Below are 26,988 nucleotides of genomic sequence, written 5' to 3'. Positions count from 1 at the left end.
GGGAGGCTGAGGCAAATCTCCTGGCTGCTGATTATGCACAGCCAGACACCAGGGCTATTAGAAGAGCACACCAGGAAGCGCTGTGCATCAGAGAAGCTTTGAAAACCAGTTTCATGACTGGTCAGGCTACAGTGTGAAATTTCTGTTTCTCCTTCATGAAAACCCGCCCGCTTTATTGACTCATTCTCTGTAAGGAACCCACCCTCCCCCTTCCCCCAGCTTGCTTTCAAAGGAAATAAAGTCACTATCATTTAAAAATCATTTATTCTTTATTAATTGATTATAAAAAGAGGGAGAGAACCCGAGTGAGGTTTGGGAGGAGGATCAGCGGGAAGGAAAAGGCCACTAAAAAAAGGTTAAAAAAATGACAGCCTTTTGCTTGGGCTGTCCAGTGGGGTGGAATGGGAGGGTGTACGGAGCCTTCCCCCCCCGCATTCTTACACGTCTGGGTGAGGAGGCTATGGAACATGGTGAGGGGGAGGGGGGTTATACAGGGGCTGTAGCGGCACTCTGTTATCCTGCTGCCGTTCCTGAAGCTCCACCAGACGCCGGAGCATGTCTGTTTGGTCACGCAGCAGCCCCAGCGTTGCATCCTGCCTCCTCTGATCTTCCTGCCGCCACCTCTCATCTCGAGCATCCCTCCTGTCCTCACGTTGGTCCCTCCTGTCCTCACGTTCACTGGCTTCATTCCTATACTTTGAAACCATGTCCTTCCACTCATTCAGATGAGCTCTTTCACTGCGGGTGGATTCCATGATTTCTGCAAACGTCTCGTCTCGCGTCTTCTTTTTCCGACGCCTTATCTGAGATAGCCTTCGGGACGGAGGAGGGAGGCTTGAAAAATTTGCAGCTGCTGGAGGGAGGGAAAAAAGGAGAGAATTTTTTAAAAAGATACATTTTGCAGAACGATGCTTATACTCTTTCATGGTGACCAACACTATTCACATTACATAGCACATGTGATTTCTGTGCAAGGTTGCATTTTGCCTCTTAATATTGAGTGCCTGTGGCTTTGCTGCTAGAGATCACAGACGCAGGTCCAGGCAACAGAATTCGGCTTACATTCGGCCATGGTAAGCCATTGTCTTTCGGCTTCTGCGTCCTCCTTTCCCACATACCAAGCAAAGCCCGTTGAATGCTGTGGTTTTCCTGTTAACCTTCAGCAGCAGAAAAGAAACTAACCCCCCCATCCAATTCTCTGGATGATCGCTTTATCCCTCCCCCCACCGCGTGGCTGGTATCAGGGAAGATTCCTGCTAGCCAAACGCGAAAAGCTCTGGGCCAATTCCCCCCGTACCCCGCGCTTGGCTAACTGCAAGGAAGGATTTCTTTTCAGCCACAGGCAAACAGCCCAGTAGGAACGGCCACCTCTGTCCCCTTAATTAAATTCCCGTATTTCAACCAGGTTACCATGAACGATATCACTCTCCTGAGGATTACACAGCGAGATAAAGAACGGATATTGCTTGAATACCAGCAAACACCGGGACCATACGCTGCCAGGCTTTGTCATGCAATGATACAAGATTACTTGCTGCAAGCATGGCGTGGTCAAGTGTCCTACTATGGAGGACGGAATAAGGCTGCACTGCCCAGAAACCTTGTGGCAAGGCTTTTGGAGTACCTCCAGGAGAGCTTCATGGAGATGTCCCTGGAGGATTTCCGCTCCATCCCCAGATACGTTAACAGACTTTTCCAGTAGCTGTACTGGCCGCAAATGCATCCTAAGTCCTCAGGGCAAAAAGTAATCATTAAAAAATGCTTGCTTTTAAAACAAGTTTTATATTTTTAAAAGGTAAACTCACCTGAGGTCCCTTCCATAGGGTCATGGTCTTGGATACTGGGTTGGGAGGGTACTTCAGTCAGGCTGAGAAAAAGATCCTGGCTGTTGGGGAGAACAGAGTGCTGGGTGCTCTGCGCAAGCTCGTCCTCCTCCTCCTCTTCCCCATCCGCAGAATCCTCAGGTGTAGCTGATGAGAATATCCCCATCTCGGAATCCACGGTCAGAGGTGAGGTAGTGGTGGCGGCCCCCCCTAGAACTGCGTGCAGCTCGGCGTAGAAGCGGCACGTCCGCGGCTCTGACCTGGAGCGACCGTTTGCCTCCTTTATTTTTTGATAGGCTTGTCTGAGCTTCTTGACTTTCACGCGGCACTGATCTGAGTCCCTATTGTGACCTCTCTCCATCATGCCCTTGGAGATTTTTTCAAAAGTTTTGGCATTTCGTCTTTTTGAACAAAGTTCTGCTAGCACTGAATCCTCTCCCCATATAGCGATCAGATCCAGTACCTCCCATACGGTCCATGCTGGTGCTCTTTTTCGATTATCGGCCTGCATGGTTACCTGTGCTGATGAGCTATCTGTGGTCACCTGTGCTCTCCACGCTGGGCAAACAGGAAATAAAATTCAAATGTTCGCGGGGCTTTTCCTGTCTACCTGGCCAGTGCATCCGAGTTCAGATTGCTGTCCAGAGTGGTCACAATGGTGCACTGTGGGATAGCTCCCAGAGGCCAATACCATCGAATTGCGGCCACACTAACCCTAATTCGAAATGACAATATCGATTTTGGCGCTACTCCGCTCGTCGGGGTGGAGTACAGAAATCGATTTTAGGAGCCCTTTATTTCGAAATAAATGGCTTCGTTGTGTGGACGGGTGAAGGGTTAATTCGATTTAACGCTGCTAAATTCGAATTAAAGTCATAGTGTAGACCAGGCCCAAGACTGTTAATGATGAGGCACAGTGTCTCAATTGCATATTCATATTTCAAGTACTGATGCAACATGACAGGATCAGAATACATGAGTTCAAAAGAGACAGACTTTTCTTTGCAGATTTACCTCAATAACAGTTTCAAAGCTCATTTTTTGGCCTCAAGTTACTCTGACATTTGCTTTGCTTCACTCATTTTTCTTTTCTTCCCAGTAGCTTAAAATGACATTGTTATACTGTGTGTCTGTAACAAACCTATTTGCATAGGAAGCTGTGAAGCCTGCACTGCTAAAACACAGTGGTCTAGGTTAGGAACCAGAGATAGCAAGCTCTGAACAGGTGGCAAACATAGCTTAGCACAATATGACATTAATTTATACTGATGTATTTCACAATGGAATCTGGTTGCTAATTGAGACTTTAACACAAGACTGTTCTCTGAGACAAAAATGGTCTCTGTCAAAGTATTAGCAATATGGAAAAGAATGTTTCCAAGGGATTTCCAGGCACAATTCAAATGAGCAAATATATTTAAATATTTTTCTGTATATATGAGAAAGCATTATGCAGGAAAAAAGGTTAAGCTTTAATTTTTGGCATTAGGTAAAATTCAGGATTAATGTGGCTGAAGAGTGTAACCAGGGTGAGAGAGGAAGAGAAAAAACAGTTCACTATTTCTGTTACTGTGTGAGGTAGAGGAACACAGTTAAACTGGAATGCTGAAAATTACTTTGTAATGAACTATTCACATTTTGAGAGAGATCAATCATAGAGATGACCATAGAAACCTTTTAGGTAACAAAGGTATCCTCATTCCAGAGTGGGCTTGTTTCATGGTAGATGTGAGCCCAGAATGAAACCTTGCATTTGCATTACCTCCAAACTTTGAAAAATTTAACAGCCAAACTGCAGGTTGTGCCTATCTCTTTTCCTTATGGTTTATTTTCCAGTATTCTGTCCATTCTTGATTTGAATGTCCCAAGCCCTTGCGCTACAGCCACTTTCCTTTGGATGCTATTATACCATCTAATAGATCTCACTATCCCTCCTTTATGTCTTCCCATTTCTCTTCATATTGTGGTATTTACATACTTCAAATAAAATGAAATAATTTTAGTCTAGTTGCTGCATTCTTCGTACTAGAGGCGTTGCTGTACACCTAATGGAACAATTTCCTGCAAAGCAATCAGGAAACAATTTAGCTTCAGAGGTCAGTTCTGTTTTCTTCTGTCTAATCTCTTGGCAGATGGACACACATAGTACAGGTGGTGGTAAGAATGAATATCTGGAAGTGCCAACATAGGGACATAAAACATTTTATTTCAGGTTGGGAAGCATAGGTAATCTAGATGAGCAGTGTCAAGCTAACAGCTATACTGTAGAGGAGATATGGATATAAGGTAAAAGCCTGAAGTGCCAGAATGAGGGCAAATTATGAGATGAACCTTCTCTTTGGCCCAAAATAATTATTTCTGAAATTAATAAATGTTGTCAGTTAGTGTTAGGTTCTGCAATTATGACATCAGACAATTTGAGTGTATCTGTATTAAAACAATATTAAGACTAATATTACAGAAAGTTATTAGCAAAGTTAAATTTTAGCCACATTTAGTATTAACCAAAGCTCATATTGCATACAAGCCACACTTGTTCAAATTTATAATATTTGAAGCAATAAAAAGTTAAAATGTGGATTTGCTATAATGTGCATGTGAGAACTAAAACCTGAATAAAAGCTAGCCGTCTGAGGAATAATTTTACTCCTATCCCCCATTATATAAAATCAAGTGAGATAATATCAGTGGAATAGCATGTTGTCACAGGATAATGGTCTCCTGCTGCTACATAGAAAGGCTGAAATACTTAGGGGAATTATGTGTCGTGGAGAAGCCAAGATATTTATGTCCAATGGAGCAGTCACTGATCCTGTGTGAATTTATTACTAATACTTTATTTATCTTATCAGTACCAAATGATTCATAGAGTTTAAGGTCAAAAGAGATGATTTAGTCTGACCTCCAGTATATCGCAGGTCATTACATTTCACTCTGTTACCCCTACATTGAGCTCAGTAGCTTGTGTTTAAATAAAAGCATATCCTCCAGAAAGTAGTCCAATCTTGATAGGGAAACTGATGGAGAATCCACCATTTTCCTTGGAAGTTTGTTCCAGTGGTCAATCAACTTCACTATTAAGGCACAATTCTTATTTATTTTAATTTGTCTGGCTTCAACTTCTAGCCATTGGTTCTTGGTTCTATAGTAAAGAGCCCTTCAGTAACTGGAATTTTCTCCCTGTTGAGGGTATTTATACACTGTAATCAACTCACTTTCAGTCTTCATTTTGATAAGATACACAGATTGAGCTTTTTAAGTCTCTCACGATAAGACATTTTCTGCAGACCTCAAAATGTTTTTGTGGCTATTTTCTGCAATTTCTCCACTTTTTCAACATCCTTTTAAAAATGTGGATTCTAGAACTGTTCACAATATTCTAGTATCAGTCTTACCAATGCTGAGATAAACTCACCTCCTTATTCCTACTCACTATTCCCCGCTGTGCTCCTCATTATTTATCACTCTGCAAATCTTTGTGCCATCCACAAATTTTATCAGCAGTGATTTTATATTTACTTCTACATCATCGATGCAATATTGAATAGTGTCAGGGCTAGAACTGATCCCTGTGGAATGCAACATGCACCCTATTCAATGATTTCCCATTGATAATTGTTTTTTGAGATCTGTCAGCTAGTTTTAATCCATTTAACATGTTTTTTACTGATATTGTTTAGCGCTAATGTTTTAATCAGACTGTCCTCTGATACGAAGTCAAATGTCTTACAAAAGTTTAAATATATTACATGTATGCAATTACCTTTATCAACCAAACTTGTAATTTCCTTGAAGTAAGTCAGGCCTGTCAATCAAATCTACCCTTAGTAAAACCATGTTGACAACCTTAATTATTGGTTGGAATTTTTCCAATGGAATATTTTTCCATTGGAAAATGCTGATCTGTCAAAAGCAAAATGTTGGAGTGAACCCATTTTTTTTTTTTTTTTTTTTACTTTTGATTCACTGAATTTTTTGGAATATTTCATTTTGGTTTGACCCAAATAGAATTTTTTCACCAAATTTTTGGAGAAAACCAAAAAAAAAAAAAAAAAATCTGTTTGCCCATCTCTGCTCCCTTCATTATACCTTGATTGTTTTGTCTGATCTAACTTTTAAAGTTTCACATGCTAACTGAATGAAAAGGCAAAAAGTAAAATTTTCAAAAGCACCTAAATGACTTAGAAGTCTAGGCTCTAAATCACACATCTGGCTATTAAGTAAATACACTTAATGTACATGGGGTAATGCTGAAGCAAACTACCAACGTACCCTGTACAAAGAAAACATTGGTGACAAAATTATCATTTTAGCAAAACAATGCATCTAAACATCTAGTGCAATTGTAGGGAGATTTTTAAACCGGCGTACAATCTACAATATAGTTTCTGTGCAATAAATTGGTATCACTTTGAAATGTAAAGAGATCCCATAAAAGGAGTTGGGTATGTACATCATATTGTTAGCTTCATGGAGAGTAGCACCTAAAGCCAGTGGAGTCCATATAATATCCTCTATTCATAGAATATTAGGGTTGGAAGAGACCTCAGGAGGTCATCTAGTCCAATCCCCTGCTCAAAGCAGGACCAATACAATCTTACTGTAACCAATACATATCTCACTGTAACACTTTTTTTTGGCTCCCAAAAGCTTTGTACAGGCTATTTTATATTTTATTTTCAAATAGATTGTCACTTTTTGAAAAGTTTTCACTTTGAAATCTTTAAAAATGAAAAGTTCCGTGATTATTATTCTGACCCAGTACTACTTACTGAGTAACGACACTGATTACAGAGCTAAACAGATCTCGCAGAGAATATTTGATACAATAACATGTTTTGGTTTCACATTTCCTCATCATTTTGAATTACCCCAACATTTTTGTCATTCAGCATAAAAATAGAAATGAATAACTTTGGGAGTAAGATTTCCAAGGAGCAAATACAGTATCTAATACAGCTCGGTTAAAATGGAGTCCTTATGACCCAACATTAGCTTGTTTATCGTGTCCTTCTACTTTGAAAAATGTCTGAAAATGACACCATCAGAGCCTGTTTGTTGTGTCTCTGTGGTTTTCAGAACAAATTTGCACAAATTATTTAAGTAAAATGTTGTTTTTCTAACAGCCCTACTTGCAAACTCAAATTGAACTGAAAGTCACAATGACTTATTGCTGATTTATACATCATCATCCCTGTAAAAAAGATCCTGCAAGGCCATATTTTGCTACCCCGTCTTCAAAGAAGTGGCACGAGTATAAGGAAGGGCAAAAGGCAGCATTGCAGTTGGAACTTAACCATTGTGTTTATAGTACGTGACCAGGAACGCAATTCAGTTCACTCTATCTCCACAACTGTGTTGATGCTAGAGGAGGAAAGTCAGCTTGATGAAGACATAGTAAGGGATAATGGAACATCACAAGGTAGGAGTATTTTCAGCAAGTGGAAAGAAATTAAAAATATTGATTAGAATTGTAGGTAGGTGTTACAGTTAGTGAAGGGACTATACCTAATCTGGACAGAAAACTGCGTGAGATCTGAGGCACACAACTAAAATTCTTGTACATGAATTCAAGGAGTCTGGGAAATAAAAAAAGAGGATCTGAACTACTGGTGCAGGAGATCAAACAGTATATTATAGGAATTACAGAAACATGGTGGAATAGCACTCATGACTGAAATATAGATACTGAAGGGTATGTGCCGTTGAGGTGAGATAGGAATCAAGGTAAAGCATTTGGGGTGGCATTGTACATCAACAGAGCAGTGAATTGTGAAGAAATAAGTGATTATTTGGACAAAAGAGCCTGTTTGGGTCAAGGTCACTGCAGAAGGATTGTAAAAGAGGTTCTATTAGGATAGAGACTGGAGAATAAATGCTACTAATACTGGTAGCTCCAGTTACTCCTCGATGCGAGAGACGACAGTGTTTTTCATCACTGGACCAGCATGAGGTGATGCAGTTTAGACTAGATTCTGGTAAGCAGTAAGGAGTCATAGAAGAGCTGGTCATAGGAAATACCCTTGGATCGAGTGATCAAAACTTGATTCAGTTTAAATTAAATGGAAGGATACTCAAAACCAGGAAATGAATTATGGCTTTTTATTTCAAAAGGGAAGATTTTGGGAATTAGTTAATGAAATCAACTGGTTTGAAAAGCTCAAGGACTTAAATGTGGAGGAAGTTTGGAAAATCTTCAAATCAGCTATACAAAAAACTGTCTGAAATTTGCATCCTAAGCTAGGGAAAGCCTCACACCTAACTGGATGAAACCCTTCAAAAAGGTTATTAGGCGTAAGCAAAGAGCCTGGAGGGAATGGAAAGGGGGATTGATCAGCAAAGAAAGTGACACCTTGAAGGTTAGAGAATGTAGGAATAAAGTGAGAATTGCTAAAAAAATCAAGCTGAATTAGCTCTTGTCAAGAAAATTAAAATAAATGAGGCTTTTTTAGCTGTATAATAAAAAAAGAGAATAAAGAAGAATAGGATTAGGCCACTGTGGAGTGTGGATGGGAAGGAGATTAAAGTTAATCTGCGTATAGCCCAAAAACTAATGAATACTTGGTTTCAATAAGGGTGGTGATATGGAACATGGGCATGAAGGCGGATCAGCGTGTCTGGCTCCGACACGTTGCTCTGAGCGGTGTGTTAAGGGTGCCGGGCCGGGCCGGGCCGGGGCCGAGGGGTTGGATAAGGGATTGAATGGTTCTGAGGTTTTGGGGGTGGGGCGGTCAGGGGATGGGGAATGGGGGCATTGAATAGGGCGTGGGAGTCCTGGGGGTGATGAGGGATGGGGGGGGTGTCTCTGGAGGGGGCGGTCAGGGGACAAGGATTGGGGGACTTAGATAGGGGGTGGGGTCTTGGGAGGGGTGGTTAGGGGCGTGGGTCTCTGGGGGGAGTAGTCAGGGGACAAGGAGCGGGGAGTTGGATTGGTCGGGGGTTCTGAGTGGTCAGTCAGCGGGTGGGAAGTAGGTGGGTGTCGGATAGGAGGCAGGGCCAGCTATGTTTCCTGACTATTAATAATGGAGTATCAGAGGTGTAGCCGTGTTAGTCTGAATCTGTAAAAAGCAACAGAGGGTCCTGTGGCACCTTGGAGACTAACAGAAGTACTGGGAGCATAAGCTTTCGTGGGTAAGAACCTCACTTCTTCAGATGCAAGCTTATGCTCCCAGTACTTCTATTAATAATGGAAATGCTCGAGGCCAAAGCAAGTTCGATATAACGCGGTTTCACCTATAACGCGGTAAGATTTTTTGGCTCCCGAGGACTGCGTTATATCGGGGTAGAGGTGTATATAGAAGACTATTTTTAAAAATAAAACCAGCATTGTAAGAGGTAAATTAATTGAGGTATAAATCTTACCCTATTTTTGCAAAGCACTGCATTAAAATTAAATTGTTTCCCTATCAGTGAGGCAAGAGGGAACAAACATTTAAGGGTCAATAACACATCTTAAAAAGCTGTCTCTACCGACCTGCTTGATCCTATTAATTGATAACTTAAATTTGCAGTTATAGTTCATCTCAGGATTCATGTGAGATTTCATTTACTATTTTTGCATAAATATATCTAGTGAGTTTTAACACAGCATATATTATCACTTGTAAATATTTTAAGATTACTTTTTTCTTAATGTGGTGTAATGCAGTGAATCCCATGGTATGCCCCTCCTTCCCTCCTCCAGCCTTAGCTTTTACTGAATTATGTATTCAGCAACAATGAAGTGTCAAGGAAAAACCAAAGAATCTCTCAAGTTTTTTACTTTATTTCTTAGGGCTCAGAAAACAGACCAAAAATATGTGTGTTTTAGCCATCAGCAGTCACGATTTTTGTTATGGCAGAGATGCTACTTATATTTCTTTTAACTTAGGGTTCTTTAAAAGAAGTATTGAATAGAAGAAAGGAGATCAGAATGGAAACCCAAAAGACATTCAACTCATTCTTTTAACAGGAAAATTAGGATTAATTCCATATTAAATGCATCAAAATCGACTTAAATGAATGTTTGTTTAACACAGATTTATTGAAAAGAACACTTTCAGAGAGTACCAACCATTAATGACTGGGTAAATAATAGTAGAACCCCCATTAAACTAGTAATTGATAAGGGAATATCTCAAATGAATATGGATCGAAATATGATGAATATTCAAGCAGTTGAAAGAGAGGTAAATGAATGAAATTGTTTGTGCAGCAGTTTATATTAGTTCTTTATACAGTGAACCTCTTATGTAAATATTTGATGGAAGGAATAAACTTCAACTTGTTAATAAAAAAAGGCTTAAGTGCAGGAAGGCTATGTGCATAAGAGCGCTAAATGTACCCGAGACAAAGTAAGGTAGAATGGGCTATTTAAAATAAATAGGATGTCTATCACAGAGCTATTTGAGATGTGCCAAATACTGGGAAACAAGCGGATCAAATGAAGAATAAGGGAAGGTCATCTGCCAAAGGAATTTAGATGAGGCTCTTTACAATGAGATAAGTTAATGCAAGGAATAGACTTCTGAAGGCAGCTATTGGCAAATCTAGTGTAAAGTACATAAAAGAGGAGCTAAACAAATATTTGAAAAGGAAAATGATGTATGACACAGATGCTCATTTAAACTAATGAACAGTCTTGGATTAACTACTTGTTTCTCTTCTTAGCTCAAGAGTTGTATAAAGGTAAAATATGTTAGTGACTTTTACAGATATGGTTTTCAGTACAAACATTCAAACAACTTTGGGAAACTGGCAGTATTTTTGTAAGTGTTAGTCAATTAAATTTCAAAAATTGGCCATCTTTCTATTTGCTTGTACTTTGAAAATTGTACACATGTGAAATGATTTATTTGGGAACCTGATAAAAAGCCAAAAAATCTAGGTTATGGTGCAAGTCGTTTTGTTAATCTGTGTCAATGGTATGCCTAGATTAGGATGAAACACAGAACATGTTAGCTAGCACATTCTAAAACTGTAGTGTAGACTTGGCAAGTTGTACTTCAGCACATGGTAGTTGATTATGGTGAAGTCTTGTCAAGTCTACACTAGAGTCATACAGTATGTTAGGTAGAACATGCAAGCTAACATGTTCTAACTTTCTTCTCCCTCTCTCCCTGTATCTTTTATCCTAGTTTAGACAAACCCTAGATGTATACTGGGAGTGCCAATGTAAAATCGTGATTTCCTTGACAGAGTGTTGGGACAATGATATTCCTGCTATGACAATACTTTTCCCCCCTAGATGATCAAATGCAATGTGGTCTGCTTGTCTAGACAGATGTGGTGGCTCTTTGCTATCCACTATAAAGAATAAATTATGATTAACACCAGAAGTTTCAGCATTAGATCAGATTGAAATTAACATTGCTTTGGATATATAACTCTGAATATATTGTATCACTCTCCTTTACACCAATAAAGTATAGGAAGCTCCAGTGGGCTTTTGTATCCTGACTATGTGTAGTGTGATGCCAAGGCTGCTTGGTTCATTATTTACTCCTGGGGATTCTGTGCCACTGTGCATGCACAGAATTCATCTCCAGTGTAGAATTTTTTTCCCCACAGAAAATGCATTCTGCCCAAGAAGTGCTGCATTTCCGCTTTTTGCCCACCAAAGGCCACTGTGGTGTCAGTACAGCCAGCTGACTGGCAATAACAGCTAGCTGTCGGCTGTGTTCATCACAGCAGCCTTCCTGTGGAATCAGGTTAGGAGGCAGTGTGGGGAGGGGGTGGTCACAGACAGAGGTTCAGAAGAGCTAGTGGAAGGGACAGACTGGGGCGTGGGCTCAGGAGTTAGTGGGGTGACAGCATTGAGCCAGGGGCTGAATGGGAGGAAGGTTCCAGGGCCACATAGGGACAAGGGGGTAGGGAGGCTCCAGGGCCAAATGGAGATGAGGGAGAGGGCTACAGGGCCACATGGGGCTCGGGACAGATGTGCCTGATTGAATGGGAGAGGCTCAGCATCAGCCAGGGTCTACATGGGGGAGGCTCCCCAACTCTCTAACAGTCCCTCCCCCACCCGCAAAGAAACTGTTCCATACTTCTCCCACCAACATCCAACAACACTCCAGGTTCACTCCCAGGCTGCTTTCCTTTCCCTCAGCTCCTCCATTACCCCTGAGTCCCCCAAACCTTTTCACAGCTTCTGAGAGGTGCGGGAAATATATTTCTGTATTGTTGTTTAAATTAATTATTCAAAGTTCTGTATTAATATTCAGGGAATAGATTCCTTATTAGGCATCTTTTTTTAAAATCTGTATTGTTACAGACATACTTGCTGACAGCTTTTTGAAATAAATTCCCAAAATAATTTAAATTGGCATGATTATATTGGCAAATAAAATATGCAGAATTTTGCACTATTTTAAAATATTGTGTGCAGAATTTTTAACTTTTTGGCACAGAATTCCCCCACAAGTAATTATTGCTCATTGTGTATAATCTATCTTTCTAGGCATTTATACAATGTTTATTGCCATGGTATTTGAATGCCACATACCCCTTTGTTTTGAGTAGATTTGTTTATTTGTTTACTTATTTATTCTGTAACATTATGAACAGGGTGCCTGCCATAAATGGCGACCATCTTCTGTCTTTTTGGCCCTGGAATGTTATCTTTCACATGATGCTGTTTTATGAAGTGTTGATATAAAATATGTCAAGTCATTACTGGGTTTTTGACAAATGGGTTGTTATCATGGGCGGCGGGTGGAGTCCCCCTTCAGGGAGTATAATCCCCGGCTCCGCCCCTTCTGCCCGCACCCCTGCTCGGGCTGGACACCCAACACCCCTTGTCCCCCCCCATGGCTGGAGCAATGAGCCCCCTTCCCCTCCCCCCTGGTTGGAGGAGCCCTGGGCTGGCCAAAGCCCCGAGGCCCCCCCCACACCTGCCCGGAGGAGCTCCGACCCACCCTCACTTGCCCAGAGGAGCCCCAGGCCAGGCCAGCTGCAGCTGCACTGCATCTCCCCTCCCCAGACCCCAAGCCACACAGGAAAAGCCACAGAGTCTCTTCTGGAAGACAAATCTGAGCTTTTGATATGCCCCAGGCAGGTTCTGGGGCAGCTGAGGCAGCGGTATCTGCTACTCAGTTTCCTGGGTTCATCAGTAATCTCTCTGGAGTCAGGGAGATTACTGATGAACCCAGGAAGCTGAATAGCAGATACTGCCTCCTCAGGCGCCCTGGAACCTGCATGGGCATAATAAAGCAAAAACTTCCCCACCCAAACTCACAACCAGCTCTGGCGTCAGCGTTAGGGGAGACAGAGCCTATTATACCCCCGCACCTGATTGTTATTTAAAGCTTTATATTATACTTTTGACTGATACACTCACACTTCATCCTGCAGTTTTGCTTGTTTCTGGGAGGATAAATGATGAAAAACGTGTCTCTTTCACCAACAGAAGTTGGTCCAATAAAATTTATTACCTCACTCACTTCATCTCTAATACCCTGGGTGCATGACTACAACAACAGTGCATATGAAAAGTTAGATGCATTTTTAGTTAATTATCAGTGATAATAGTAACAGTGAATATCACCAACATTTGGTCAACACTCAAACTAGAGTTTGCAGATAACCATAGTAACAGAAGAATGTTAGATACTGTAGAGTGCAGTGTATACAAATTTTGTTCATACTATGCTAAACTTCAAAGGAAAGTGTTCTTTAGAGAAGCAAGTGGAAACAACCCCCCCATTTTTTTTGTGAAGAGGGAGGAAAATTATCAGAATAATTGATACCTTTTTTTGGATACTTTTTCATGTAAGTATTTTGTCCTCATTGGATACAAATGTGGGGGGGAGGGTAATCTCCTCTATTCTGGGAAGAGGATGATTACATACAAAATGAGAAGTGAAATATGATAGATGCTGAAATGCTGGTTATTTGTTTAAGCTTTCATGAAGTATGGGATTAGGTTCTTATATAATGGTTTTCATATTGTTTATTTCATACATTTTCCTGAAGACAAGTGATTGTTAGGTTTCATTATGAAATATGATTATATTTTCTTCCATATACATTTGGAATTATTTGTAAATGAGAGCAAATACATTGAGAGAAGTTTATTGAACTTGTTTCTCTCATGGTAATATTACAGATGCTGCCTTAATTGCTTGAAGAGATTAAATATATACAAATGAGCAGAAAAGAACAATTGTGTTTAAGGTTATAGAATAAAATGGAAATCTAAGTGCAAACATGTTGCTGAGGTATTATCTTATTATTATGTAATATCTTTTGGATTCTACTTATCAATGCAATTACGTAACCTATCCACAAGGCTGATGGATGCTAATTGTCAAGAGAGGATTAGGGCACAATTGGCAGAAAGTATGTCTTAAACAAAAAAACTAAAAAGCAAATGTTTTAAAAAGGATATTTTCTGTACCTGCTGAGCAAACAAACTGATTTAGCTTATAGTTTGCAATGTTTTTGAGATGACAGTATTATTATTCCCTTGTTCTGAATTATTGAGCTTGATGCAGAAATTACTGAGTGAAATTTTTACCTTTTTATGTTATGCAAGATGTTAGATTAGATAAATGTAATGGTTCCTTCTGGCCTTATCTATTAATCTATATCATAAGTAAAACAATTTTTACTTGTAGGCCAAGATGTTCAAAATTTATTAGTGAGCTTAAATGATTCAAATTTTGGATGCCCAACTTGAGTGTCCTTAAATAGATTCCATTTTCAGAAAATCAAGCTCCATTAAGGTTACTCAAATTCTGAAAATCTTGTCTCTTAACTGTAAGTGTGTTATGAAATGCCATTTTCTGTACCTAAACATTTTTGATTTTTGCTCCTTAATATCCCTTTAAAGTGAGTAAACAGATACAGTAGAACCTCAGAGTTACAAACTGATTAGTTAACCACATGCCTCATTTGGAACTGGAAGTATGCAATCAGACAGCAGCAGAGAGCAAAAAAAAAAAAAAAAAAAAAAAAAAAGAAAAGAAAAGAAAAAAGAAAAAGCAAATACATTATAGTACTATGTTAAACATAAACTACTAAAAATAAAAGGAAAGTAGCATTTTTTTCTGCGTAGTAAGCTCTATTAAGTCAATGATCAGTTGTAAACTTTTGAAAGAAGAATCATAACGTTTTGTTCAGAGTTATGAACAACCTCCATTTGTGAGGTATTTGTAACTCTGAGGTTCTACTGTACTGTGTAACACCTGCTCCAAAATTGTAGAATATGAAAGGTTATGATTACTGTACTGAGTTTTCATTTTCTTTAGGTAGTTGAACAATAATAATAGGGAGAGTACTCCTTCCTTTATTTGGAAGGAGTACTCTCCCTATTACATGGTCTCTGGTTTGTTGTTTGTTGTGCAGATGTGAAGTAGAGTTGTACATGTGACAGTGCCATCAATTGTGCACACCAAATGCACTGCAAAGAATGAAGTTGCTCTATTGTTCTTTTGGACTCCTTCTGTTTCTGTACCATAGCACCTGCTGTGTGGAAATCAGTGATCAGGAATGTTTCTGTTCTTTGGAACTTAACCCATTGGGATATCCTTTGCTGATGACAAATTTAAAGATGATGAACTCCTCCTTAACATACTCTGGCTCAATGCTTAAGGTACACTAACACATGTATGCCCGTGACAATGGAAGCAACTCAGTCAGTGGTGGGACTTTCCACTGCCCCCTAGGCTGGACAAAGGGTTAAGGAGAGGTATCTCAACATTTATAGACTGAGACAAACAATCTGGGATAAACAACTTGCGTATCACCTTAAGCGTTTCATGATGTTTATTACCTCCCCTTGTACTTTCATCCTGATGTTTCAGACAAAACGTTCCTATTCATCACTTTTGTCAAACCATTTTATCGTGTGCTAGATTGGGGTGTTCTTATGCTGGCCTGCTGGAATGTGGTTACATATTCAGTGTGTTTTAACAATTCTAGCAATACTGGTGCCGAGTTCATGTACCGGACACTGACTTGCAGGGCCTGACTGTTGCTCATAGCATAACTTTTGCTGACTTTGGTTCAGGCCTCAGACCTTGCACCAGACCCATGCTTCAGGCTCTCTCTTTCTACTATAAGCTCAGGGGAGGGCAAGTGGGCCTGAGGAAGTGGCTTTCCTCAGCCTCATTCTGTGAAGTCTCCACCACCATCATGCTTTCTGATCTACAGTGGCCAGGACCTGCTCAGGGTATTCAGATCTACCAGGCCTGCTACTGCCGAGTCCACTTCTCTGAAGTCAGCTCTACCCACTCAGCTACAGCTTGGTCGGGTTCCATAAAGTCAGCTCCACTGAGAATGGGTCCATTTTGACACAGCCAGCTCTTCACAGGTTCTAGAGAATCTTTGAGTGGGAGAACTCCATGCAAAGAAAATATTTCTTTGGAGGGTCTCTAATTGCTGGCAGAACCCTGATTTCTGTTGCTGAATTTGGGGTCAATGTTCACTGTCAGCTCAGAGTGAGCTATTTTCCCCATTTCCTGTTTTAAAAAAAGGTATCTAAAGTCTCTGAGTGCCCTTCCAATATTGAAAGTTATAAAACTAAATGCTCAACTTAGTAAGCTCGTCCCCTCTGCCATGCAACAGCTCTTAATCAAATAAGATTAAGACCCCCATACACTGGTTTATACCTCAGTTTCCCTACTAGAGCCAAGTGAAATTTTTTGGCTGATTTTTTTTTTTTTGCCAGAAAATGCAGATTCAGGTTGACAGAAATATTTTGTGAATTTGTGGCAAATTCACCAGATTGTTTCAGCTCAGAGAAAAAAAATATCCCCAGAAAGTCTAAATGTTTCATTTAAACATTTTCAAAACAAAATGTTTCATCTTTTGAACTGTTTTGTTTCAAATTTTACTTGATTTTTGTTACTTTTTAAAAATAAAAACCCCTCAAACTGTAAAGGACTGGGGTATAGGCTGTCTGGGCTGGTGTCATCAAGACAATGACAGCCATGAGGCAACAGTCAGTGAGCAGGGATCGGAGTAATAGCTAGAGCTGGGACTCATGGCATGTCAGAGTAACCCTAGGGTCAGAGTCCGGAGATAGCACCAGATTGGAATCAGGAGGCAGGGTCAGAGGCAGGTTGGGGTCAGAGACTGGAGATCAGAAGCAAGGAGTAGTTTGGAGAAGTCTGGGTGGTTGCCCAGACAACTTCCTGGACAACCCCACAGGGTTAAATAGTGAGCATGGGCCAATCAGAGGGCCGTAGGATGCTGTCTCTCTAGACTGGTGGTTCTCAAACTTATTTGATCGGGCCCACCTTGTTTGTGTCTGTAGTCATTTACACCCGCCCCCACAAGTACGTATATCACCACCCAGCTCTGAAGGCAGAGTGGAGTGCAGTGGCTGCAGGCTGGACACACTGCTCTGAAGGCAGCGCCACGCCAGCAGCACCAGGGAAGTAAGGGTGGCAGTGTGAACAGTGATATTTGTCAATATCACTTTTCAGAGTAGACTTAGTGCCCCATTGCCACCCGTACTTCTGTGCTGCTGCTGCCACCCTGGGGCTGACAGCCAGAGCCTTGCCGCCTCCAGGTGAAGGATTGGGGGAGGGGAGAAGAACTTGAGCCCAAGATGCCTTCCGGTGAGGGAATGTGGGTGGGAAAGGAAAGCCCGGGTTGCTTTATCCAGCTGTCTCCTTTATCCCCACCTCCTGGGTGGGCACGGCCGTTCTGCATGAGCCACCTGGGGCCGACAGCCGAGCTCTTAAAAACCCCAAACCCCACACAGCTTGTGTCCCTTGACACATTCCTGCACCTCCCGTGGGAGGCCTGCGAGAACTGCTGCTCTAGACCCTTTGGGCAATACTTCCTGCGGCACCTAATCTCCACTGTGCTCTTGGGAGTTGGCTCTGCATTCCCTCCTAGTGGCAACGTGGGAATGTCAGTTGTCCTATGCTGTGCAGAGCTGAGTTCAGTCTCATGGATTCTTACATAAACAAAATGAAATGTTTTGTTTGACTCTCTTACCTCTCTTAAAAAGCCCAGGTGAAACAAACAGGCCCAGCTGAGTGCAGGTCTAATTTATCTCCAAATTATTCTTTGTAAGACATGAAGTTTTTTTTTTTTAAATTGGCAAATATGAGAACATATCATACCTAAGTTGTGGGCTCATATTGATCTCCAAGGAATGAAATCATACTGATCTCCTAAAAACAAGGAGGCTGTTCTCACAACTTGCGTGTCAATTTCTAGTGTCAGTGGAAGGGTTGCCACTGGATGCCAAGTCATGTTTGCCACCATAGTCTTGTTCTTGTGTACTGTTCTGTTCCTAAATTCTACATGAGCTGTCTTTAGTCTGTGTTTTCACATGCTCTTTTTCTTCCCCAGGTAAAGCCATGGGATGAAAGTCTGACTGGATTACTAGTAAAAGTGCATATAAGTTACTATATGTATGTGGCAGAATTATTCAATAGAGTGGTTGGGTTCACTCTGGCAAAGCCGTTTGTTTATCAGACTTGTACTCCTTCTCTGGCTGCTCTTTCTTTAAGTTTGACTTGCATGTGTGGTGTTGTTTATGCTGTCTCAAATAATCGTCTTTCTGAAGAGTAATGTGTATAAATTACATAGCATGTAGCAGAGGAAGTACCAGGGGGAAGTACCTATAAATTCAAAGACAGTGAGCTGTCAGATCTAGCTTTCAAGGCAAGGAGTTAGAGCCAAAGATTTAGATATCAGGGATTTTGTTACAGTGCAGAAAGAAGCCGACTATAATGTAAGTTTAATTTCAGAACAGCAACTGCAGCTTTTGATTTTTTTTTCCCAGGAGTTTCCATTGCTTCAATAATCTGTGAGGAAACGGTTTTTCAATGGCTATTCAAATATTTCTCCTTCTTTAATTTCCTTTTTTCACAAAAAATGGGGTTAGGATCTTGAAGGATTTTTTTTTATCCTTATTGTTAGGCCTGGGAATATGTAGCGGAAGCATGGTAAGATTTTACTGTGGACTGAAAACTGTTTATAGCACAAAGCAACAAAGAGTCCTGTGGCACCTTAAAGACTAACAAAGACGCATGATGAAGTGGGTATTCACCCACAAAAGCTTATGCTCCAATACATCTGTTAGTCTTTAAGGGCCATAGGACTGTTTGTTGCTTTTTACAGATCCAGACTAACACAGCTACCCCTTTGATACTTGTTTATAGTACATTAGCCAGAATAGAATATGTTGAAGACGTAAACAACCTTTGTTGCCTAATATTGATGTAAAGAAATTCAATCTATATGTGTATTTTATTTCCTGTTCCTCCCCTTCTTGGGTGTTTGTGCTGAACATTTAGTAAATCCAAAGATTTCTCAGTCAGGACAACCATATGTGGGTGTCTCCAGAGTCTCAGACCAACTGGCAGTTGGCATCTACTGTAAGACTGTGTCTTACCTCATTCTGTTGTACACCAATGACACAAACAGTCTTGTCTTCTTCCCAGGACGAAGGCAAACAGATGCTATTTCAGCTAGATTGTCTTTATAATTCAGTTAACTAGCGCATCTGAGGATTTGTCCAACCTCACAAGTTCTGAAAGCTGCTTCATAAGTGCATGTCCTGAGTCCATTAGGTTTTTGGGACCACAATGTTTCCATCACTGAAAAATATAATCAGCATTTTTGTGCTATTTTCTACCACTCTCTCTGCTAAAATAATACTAAGAGCCTAATGTAAACTGGCAAACTGGAATTCTTTCTTTTATCTGCCCCATTATCTTTAAGTCGTCCATCTTGCAAAAACAACGTGTGAATTATTTACCATATTATTACCTATTTCTCCATTGCTTTGAACACTTCTGCTTGTAAGTGAATGAAGCTTATAATAATGGGCAACCAGCTCAACACCTGTTGTCAGAGTATGCATTATTCTGAGATCTTCTCATTTATTTCACACTTGAACCATTTAGACGGTGCCTAGTGCAGAAAGACCAAAGCCACCTCTCTGCCAAGATGCGATAAAAGTTTGGCCTGAAACTTTACTATATGTGGAGGAACTTTAGACCTGGTGATTCTTCATCAAGACTTTGAAAAACATTCTTTTAAAAAAATAACTTTCCATCTACATATATTTTCTGTATTTCTTTGCTGCATTAGCTGTATGACAAAAGGATATATGTTTCTCAAAGTACAGTTTGATTCTGAAATGGGGCCAGATGTGACTAGGAAAAAAAAGCATATTCTTATTCACAAATCTTTCTGTGAGTTCAGAGTCAGATCTTCTGACTTTAGTGACAAAAATCCAGTTTTATCTCTACTTTTGTAAGCTGTTAAGAGCCAAACCAACTAATGTACTCCTATAGCTAATAGACGTTATTTACTCACCAACAGTATCTGTGCTCAGCTCAGATTTATCTATTCAGTGTGTGTTTGATAAGAAAAATATCTTCTAACCTTTTTATTTTCCAATGTCCCATAAGTTTTTTACAATGAATTTATGTTTGTGCAAATATTTCTTGATTTGCAGAACCACTGGGGGCCCTCTTAGGACTCTACAGTAAAACTACTGCAACACTGGCTCATGGTTTATGATTTATAAGTTGGTTTATGAATATTTGTCAAGTGCACATTTTTATTGCATTGAACATGCCATATTTTATTTGCAAATGTATAGTCCTATTACAATGTATTGCCATCGTCCATTAACACATTTTTTCAGTTCAGACTACTGTAATCCTATTTGCCAGGATGCTACCCCAGAATTTGTTACATTTTTGATATAATTATGCCTTTAAATTAAAACACATCCAAAATATTGTTGAGCTGACCTGTCTGAATTTATAAAACACTCTTTGCGGTGATGCAGTTACTTCCAGTGAGTGAGAGTTTACACAAGGAAGCAGGGTAACTTACAGTAGTGATTTGGTTAAGAGAACACAGCAATAGTAATAATGGCTTGAACATATTCAAGATACGCTTCTTCAGAATACAGTATGTGAAAAGTGTTCTCTAGAGACAAAAACACCTGCTTTTGTTCAACTCTGTCTCTTTACACTGGCATGCTCACTGCTGGTGCATAAAGCTAGAGAAGGCAGTGTCGCACAGAGTTACTGGGGGGAGGTTGACGGTGGAGGGATCTGCGATTATGAAACAAAGAAACTGATAGAAGTATGTGCACAGTTTACTGACTGAGCACAAGTTCCTCCTCATTATTTCATTAACTGTAAATGACGCAGAAAGGTCACATCATATTTGCTGAAAGGAGCATATTATAGACATTTCTTTAAATGGACATATTTCCTTGTCATACTGAAACTAACCATGCTGGAGAAAGATGATGCCACCCTGATAGCTTTTTTAACCACGTAAGCAATTTCTTAAAGTTCTGGCTAGTTGCTAGTTTACCATGAACATTCAGTCTCTCTGGGTAGAAGCAGCACCCATGGAATAGTTTAATAGGAAGTTTTATTGTGGTTTGAGAGGCAGTCTGTCAACCAACAGCAACAGGAGACTAGATGAAAGATTCTAAAAAGACAAAAAAATTACCCTATTAAAAATGGAGGGAAGGGGCCATTTAAAAAAACAATTGAATCAGATTAGCTGCCATTGGCAATTCATTGTGTTTTAACCAATTATCTCATCTTTAATAAAAAAAAAGACTGCTAATAACAAGACTATTAATTAAAATATGCTGAGAATTGAGTAGAGAATGATAAAAGGATCTGATGTGGAATCTGTTTAGAGTGCAGTTGTCCCTGAGATAAAACTCAAATGCTTTTTATCTGCAAAGCCACCTGAATCGCCATTCATGATACTGACGTGCTTCAGAGTTTATATACTTAGAGGGTAACTCCAGCCAATAAGTCATCAATGCAATATGTGTATGTTGAACAGCTATTGAACTTCAAGCAAGGAAAATTTTAAGGCCTTGTATAGTCGTGGTAATGTAGTAAGGCTGTTTTGAAATAGAGAGTGCCTGATAGGTAGCATTATTAAATCATTCATTATAACTTATGGTAGGCAAGGGATCTGTGCCACTGCTGATGTACAGAATTCTAATAGAATGTTACTACTTTAGGGGCTCCCAATAGCTACTGTCCTTGTGCAGTCTGCCGGTCAGGCTTGCTAGTAACAGCATTTTATTGCTGGGAGGAAGCACTGCCTCCAGGAAAGCCAAATCACCTTCACTTCATCTGCATTAAGAAATGATTAGAGGGCAGAGTACATTTCTGAGCAAATCTTGGCATATAGATTTTGTGCTTGAATTTTGTATTTCTTTTTTATATTAAGTAAAAAGATAATAATTGTGTTGCTGCATGTTATAAAACATTGAAATGTTAACTGCAAAATTTTAACCCCTGAATGCACGGTTTTTGGTTGGGCTTTAAACTCCCTAGTTATTTTCCTTTCCTGAATGTGGCTTCCTGACAGTGTCTTATTATTTTGTTTAAAATGAGAAAAGGAAATAAATGGAATTCTTATTCTTCCCTTCCTCAATTAACTATATGCAAAAATAGAAATTCCATGAAAATTACAGTAGCATGACAAGCTATTGAAACATGCATTTTAACATGTAATTTAAGAGTGCCAAAAATTCAGTAGTTCCCTTTTTACCTGTCAGACATGTCATAAATAATATAATGTGTAGCGAAAGACAGTCCCCGTCCCAAAGGGTATCCAATATAAATAGACAAGACAGACAAGGGTGAGTGGGGAAATGGAAGCACAGAAAGGTAAAGATGCCCAAAGTCACAGAACGAGTCAGCGGCAGAGTTGTGATAACAACGCAGAGCTGCAGTTCTAAGCCCTATTGACTAGGAGACTAGCTTGAAGGCATTACTTCTGTGTGTGTGTGTGTGTGTGTGTGTGTGTGTGTGTGTATATATACACACCACCTCAATGACAACAACAAATCAGATTCACTAGGTCTATCGTCATTTATGTAAGTGTAAGATAGTGGTCTGAATGAGCTCTCCTGTCCATCTATTGATGAAGTGAAGGAAAAGACCTCAAAGCAGACTGTATTGACATAGACACACCTATTTTCCCAGGGTGATCAACTTTGGCTGTATTGTGTTAAAATTCATTTAAGTCTTGAATGAAGGGGTAATGAATTGCTGTTACCCTTACTGTCTGTTTAAAGGGTAACAGAACTGTACTTAATATGCCCTGTTTGAGAGGTCATTATAACTGTACCTCAGTCACTAAGTGTGCGGTAGTGAGTGAAATCTAAGCGAAAGAGACAAGGGGGCAGGGACAGGTGTTCCTAGCTGGTGGTGAGGACTTTAAGAGTTCTAGATACTATTTAATCCTTCCCTTCTAGTGTTTAAAGACAGACCTTAATAGTCTCAATTGAGAGTCCTCTCTTCTCAGGGGTCACTACAGGTGAAATCCCTGTTAAGCTTGTTTAGGGGTTGAGCCCTATATATGGTACAGAGAAGTGTACTGGTGTAAGACAGCACAGGAAAAAGCAGTGGCAGTGAGGATGCACGCTACTCAGTGAAATCGTTAGAGCTGAAATAACTAAGAAATGGGCTAGGTGGTTGTGGTGCTGTGGGAGTGGACAAGAGAAAGGACATAGCAGAACAGCAGCAGAAGCATCATTCACCCCGCTCCCTCCCCTAGGGCTGGTGAACCCACCTGAAGCCTCAGGGACTTCATTGGCCTTAGACAACAAACTGTGAGTGCAATGTTAAAGGGACCTTTGTCCACTGGACTTTCACACCACAAGGTGGGAAACTGAGGTTGCTGTCCAAGATACAGTAGGATCAGTGTCTATTTATTGTTTGCATACTTTTGAGTCGTTGTTGTGTTTTTTCCAAGCTAATGCTGTGTTCACTCTTCCTTAATAAAATGTTTTCTCTGTTTCATAAACAAACTCTGTGCTTGCCAGTGAAGATGTATTGCCTATTAGAGGTGCCCATTAGTTTCCCCAGACTTCTGGGTGTGTGTGTGTGTGGGGGGGTTGAGCTGGTTTTGTTTTAAGAACATTCCCTAGATCAGTGGTTCCCAAACTTGTTCCGCCGCTTGTGCAGGGAAAGCCCCTGGCAGGCCGGGCAGTTTTATTTACCTGCTGCGTCCGCAGTTTCGGCGGATCGCAGCTCCCGCTGGCTGCGGTTTGCCCTCCAGGCCAATGGGGGCTGCAGGAAGGGCAGCCAGCACGTCCCTCGGCCTGTGCCACTTCCAGCAGCTCCCATTTGCCTGGAGCAGCGAACTACGGCCACTGGGAGCCGTGATCGGCCGAACCTGCGGACGCGGCAGGTAAACAAACCTGCCCGGCCTGCCAGGGGCTTTCCCTGCACAAGCGATGGAACAAGTTTGGGAACCACTGCCCTAGATATTGAACCCAGCCCTTCTTGCTGCTGATACTACCTGGGAGAAGGGTTACATAAGCATGGCCTTCTGTGTTCATGTTATCTGGGAATAATGTGACAGTGAGGGAGCTGAGTGGATAAGAGGATAGATACAAGAAGGACCAATTTATTGATTTTTCCCTTATGGAAATCTGCACTCTCAAACCTGCCCCACCAGAAGCAAGTGCATGCATCTTCAGTAGGGTGTGATAAAGAAACTCAAAAAAATTCAAGATCCTTTTCTAAGAAATATAGAATTGTTGTATCATGTCCACGGAGGGGTAATTTTCCTCCTTCCTTCCATGAATTCAGCCTGTAATTTTCACAGTTAAGACCACAATAAACAACCCATAAGACTGAAGAAAAGCAAACATACAGTACCTGCTTACTGAAAAATCTATTTTGCCTTTGTAATCTTGTGAGAAGTATAAGAGTTCTCACTGCATATTGATTTTACTAGTATGTGTTTTGAAAAGGTGGGCTATATCCTGAGGTCTTATCCTCCCCACTTCATTTATACTCCCAGCCTTTGAGGTAAGATTGAGGGGAACTAGAAATAATTCATTATTTTTTCTGTAAAAGTGAACGAATGTTGTTTGTACAGTACATTACAAATACAACTACCTCTTGGTCTAATTCCATACCCTTTTTAGTTTCTGCTGCACTGAAGTATTTAATGCTGAAGTTGCTGCCTAGAAGCAGTGAGGAGGAGGAAGAGACCTACCGATTAAAAAAAAGTATATGTTTACCATACAACTGACCTAAGCTTTTGCAGTGCATGTGATACTTTTTCAAAAAATCCATGTGACCCATCCCTCAGTGCCAATGATGTGATTAACTTTGGTGAATTACAGGCCATGCTTGCCACTGCAGGAAGGACTGAATATCAGTTAAATGACTGGCTGAAATAACGAGCAACCTCTTAGGTTGTAGCAGTGAATGGTATAGCTATGGAGTATTAGGAGAGCACCTTGGAAAACAGAAAACTACAAATTTTGTTAATATGTTTGTTGTTTTGAAGTACAAACCAGTGCACTCTATCTACCAATATACAAATAGAGACACTTGAGAACAGTGACCAAGAACAGAAAAGAGTTGAGAAGGAAACTTGCATCCAGAATATATATAGTCACCAGTGAGTTCCATGGAGGTGGTGACAAAGCTGCCATTTTCCAGCTTCTTTGTTAGTGATTTAGAGCAGGGCTAGGCCTTTAGATTGGAAAAAAATGCTTTGACGCTGAAATTGAAAAGGTAATTAATATTGTGCCTGAAGTGACATACGTTACATGCTCTTTGTGATGGTTTAAATACGTTAGGGGTGTTGTCAATGAAAGAACGGATGGATTTTTAATGTGATCAAAGTCATTGTGCTTTGTAATCTAATATGGATCTAAAAATCTTTAGGAGTCTGTGATGGGTTTTTGCTAGCCCCTAAAGTAAGTCCTGAAGGGACTAGAAAGCATGATTTGTTTTTTCTTTCCAGGTGGTTTGGGGTGGCTAAATCTTAGCACAAGTTTCCAGAGTGTCTCCCTGATCTGAAACAATCTCATGTAGCTTGGTCAGTTTAAGGTCAGATGCTTAAAAAGTGACTGGGCTCCTCTTGTGAAAGGGAAAGATTGGGATGGCTGACTAGAAACCAGGATAGAGAGCTTTGCAGATATACTAGCTGGCTATTTCTTATATGTTGTTAGATCATATGTATGACCTTTAAACCACATGGTGGGGGAATATGATTGGAGGCTTTCCCAGTTTGGGTTCTTTTGAGTGAACAATAATCCTGTAAATAACAGGAAATGCCGCTGAGGACTTTTTGGTCCTTCACCTGGGCCTCCTGTGAACTTTCTCTCTATCCATTCGGCTCCTGGCACAAAGACATAAATTACTTGGGAAGGAACTGAAATGCACTGACCTAAAATGGGACAGTATAGCAGTAACAAGAAGATGGAAATGCTGTTTTCAATTTGTATGTTATGTTGATTTATTTATAATGTGCCCATCTAAAGCTCTGGGCACATGTACAAAATGTTTTAATAAAGCACTGTGATGGGGCATCTGCCCCACACTGGCAGAAAAGGGGTTAAAAGCAGCCCTATGGAGGCTGTGCAGGAGGCAGCTAATCACAGAAGGCCTTATAGGAGCAGCAAATCAGGGCCGAGCTGGCCTGTATAAGAAGGGCTGCAGAACACAGCAGGGGCAGTCACTATCTGGAACTTGAGACGGGAGGAGGGCTGGCTGCCTGCCTGCCTTGCGGGCAGCAAGCACCCTGGACCAAACAGTGCTGCAGGCAGAGACCCAGAGAGCTAAAGGCAGCTCCTGGCAGGCTGCAGGGATCTGCAGACTGAGGCCCTGATGCAAGTGCAAAGAGGTGCTGGAGCCACTGAAAGAAGCTAGACAGTGGACTGCAGGTCTCTGTGGAAGGGGGGAATATGGAGTGTGGCACAGCCGGAGGACAGTGTCCCTGAAGAGAATGCCGCAGTCCTGGGAGTGACATGGGTCCAGGAACAGAGGTGACAGCGTGTGAGACACCACTGAAGAGGGTGCAGTGCTAATTCCTTGGACAGCCAGCAGGAGGCACTGCAGTGGTGAGTCACGCCCCATCACAAGCACATACAAACAAAGCTCTCCCTGACCCACCTGCAATATGAGCAATTGAAGGCAAAGCGAGGCACTAACAGTGTGAATACAGGTGAGTTCAGAGTGAAGGCAATAAAGTCCTAGGTAAAACCAGCCGATTATCTCTTGTGCAGTTATTGCTTTGGCTGTAAATGGGACCCCATTTGGATTCCATTCTCAGGTGCAGTGAGGGCTTGTTCAGGGTGAGCATAGGGGAGTTTGAAGTGCATGGGACCTGTAAAATAATCCCTTGCTTTATCATTGCATTAGCATAGATTTTTTGCTTTTTATATGGTGCAGATGCATGTGTATAATTA

General features: G+C 40.8%; 1 protein-coding gene across 6 annotated transcripts in view; it reads left to right on the top strand.

The window, feature by feature from the left end:
- The window catches only part of FRMPD4 (FERM and PDZ domain containing 4), a 504,114-nt gene that overhangs the window by 94,730 nt on the left and 382,396 nt on the right, over nt 1-26,988 (top strand). Inside the window, exon 1 of one of the 6 annotated variants that reach the window (XM_065580661.1) lies at nt 26,254-26,744. The exons of the other annotated variants lie outside the window; for them this stretch is intronic. The gene's annotated coding sequence lies outside the window, so the exon portion shown is untranslated. Of the gene's footprint in view, nt 1-26,253; nt 26,745-26,988 lie in introns of those variants that run through there. 6 annotated transcript variants of the gene reach the window in all.

Source organism: Chrysemys picta, chromosome 1, assembly GCF_011386835.1.
Source record: "Chrysemys picta bellii isolate R12L10 chromosome 1, ASM1138683v2, whole genome shotgun sequence".
NCBI lineage: Eukaryota > Metazoa > Chordata > Testudines > Emydidae > Chrysemys > Chrysemys picta.
The sequence above is the reverse complement of the archived record's forward strand: the minus strand, read 5'-3'. Positions and strand labels throughout refer to the sequence as shown.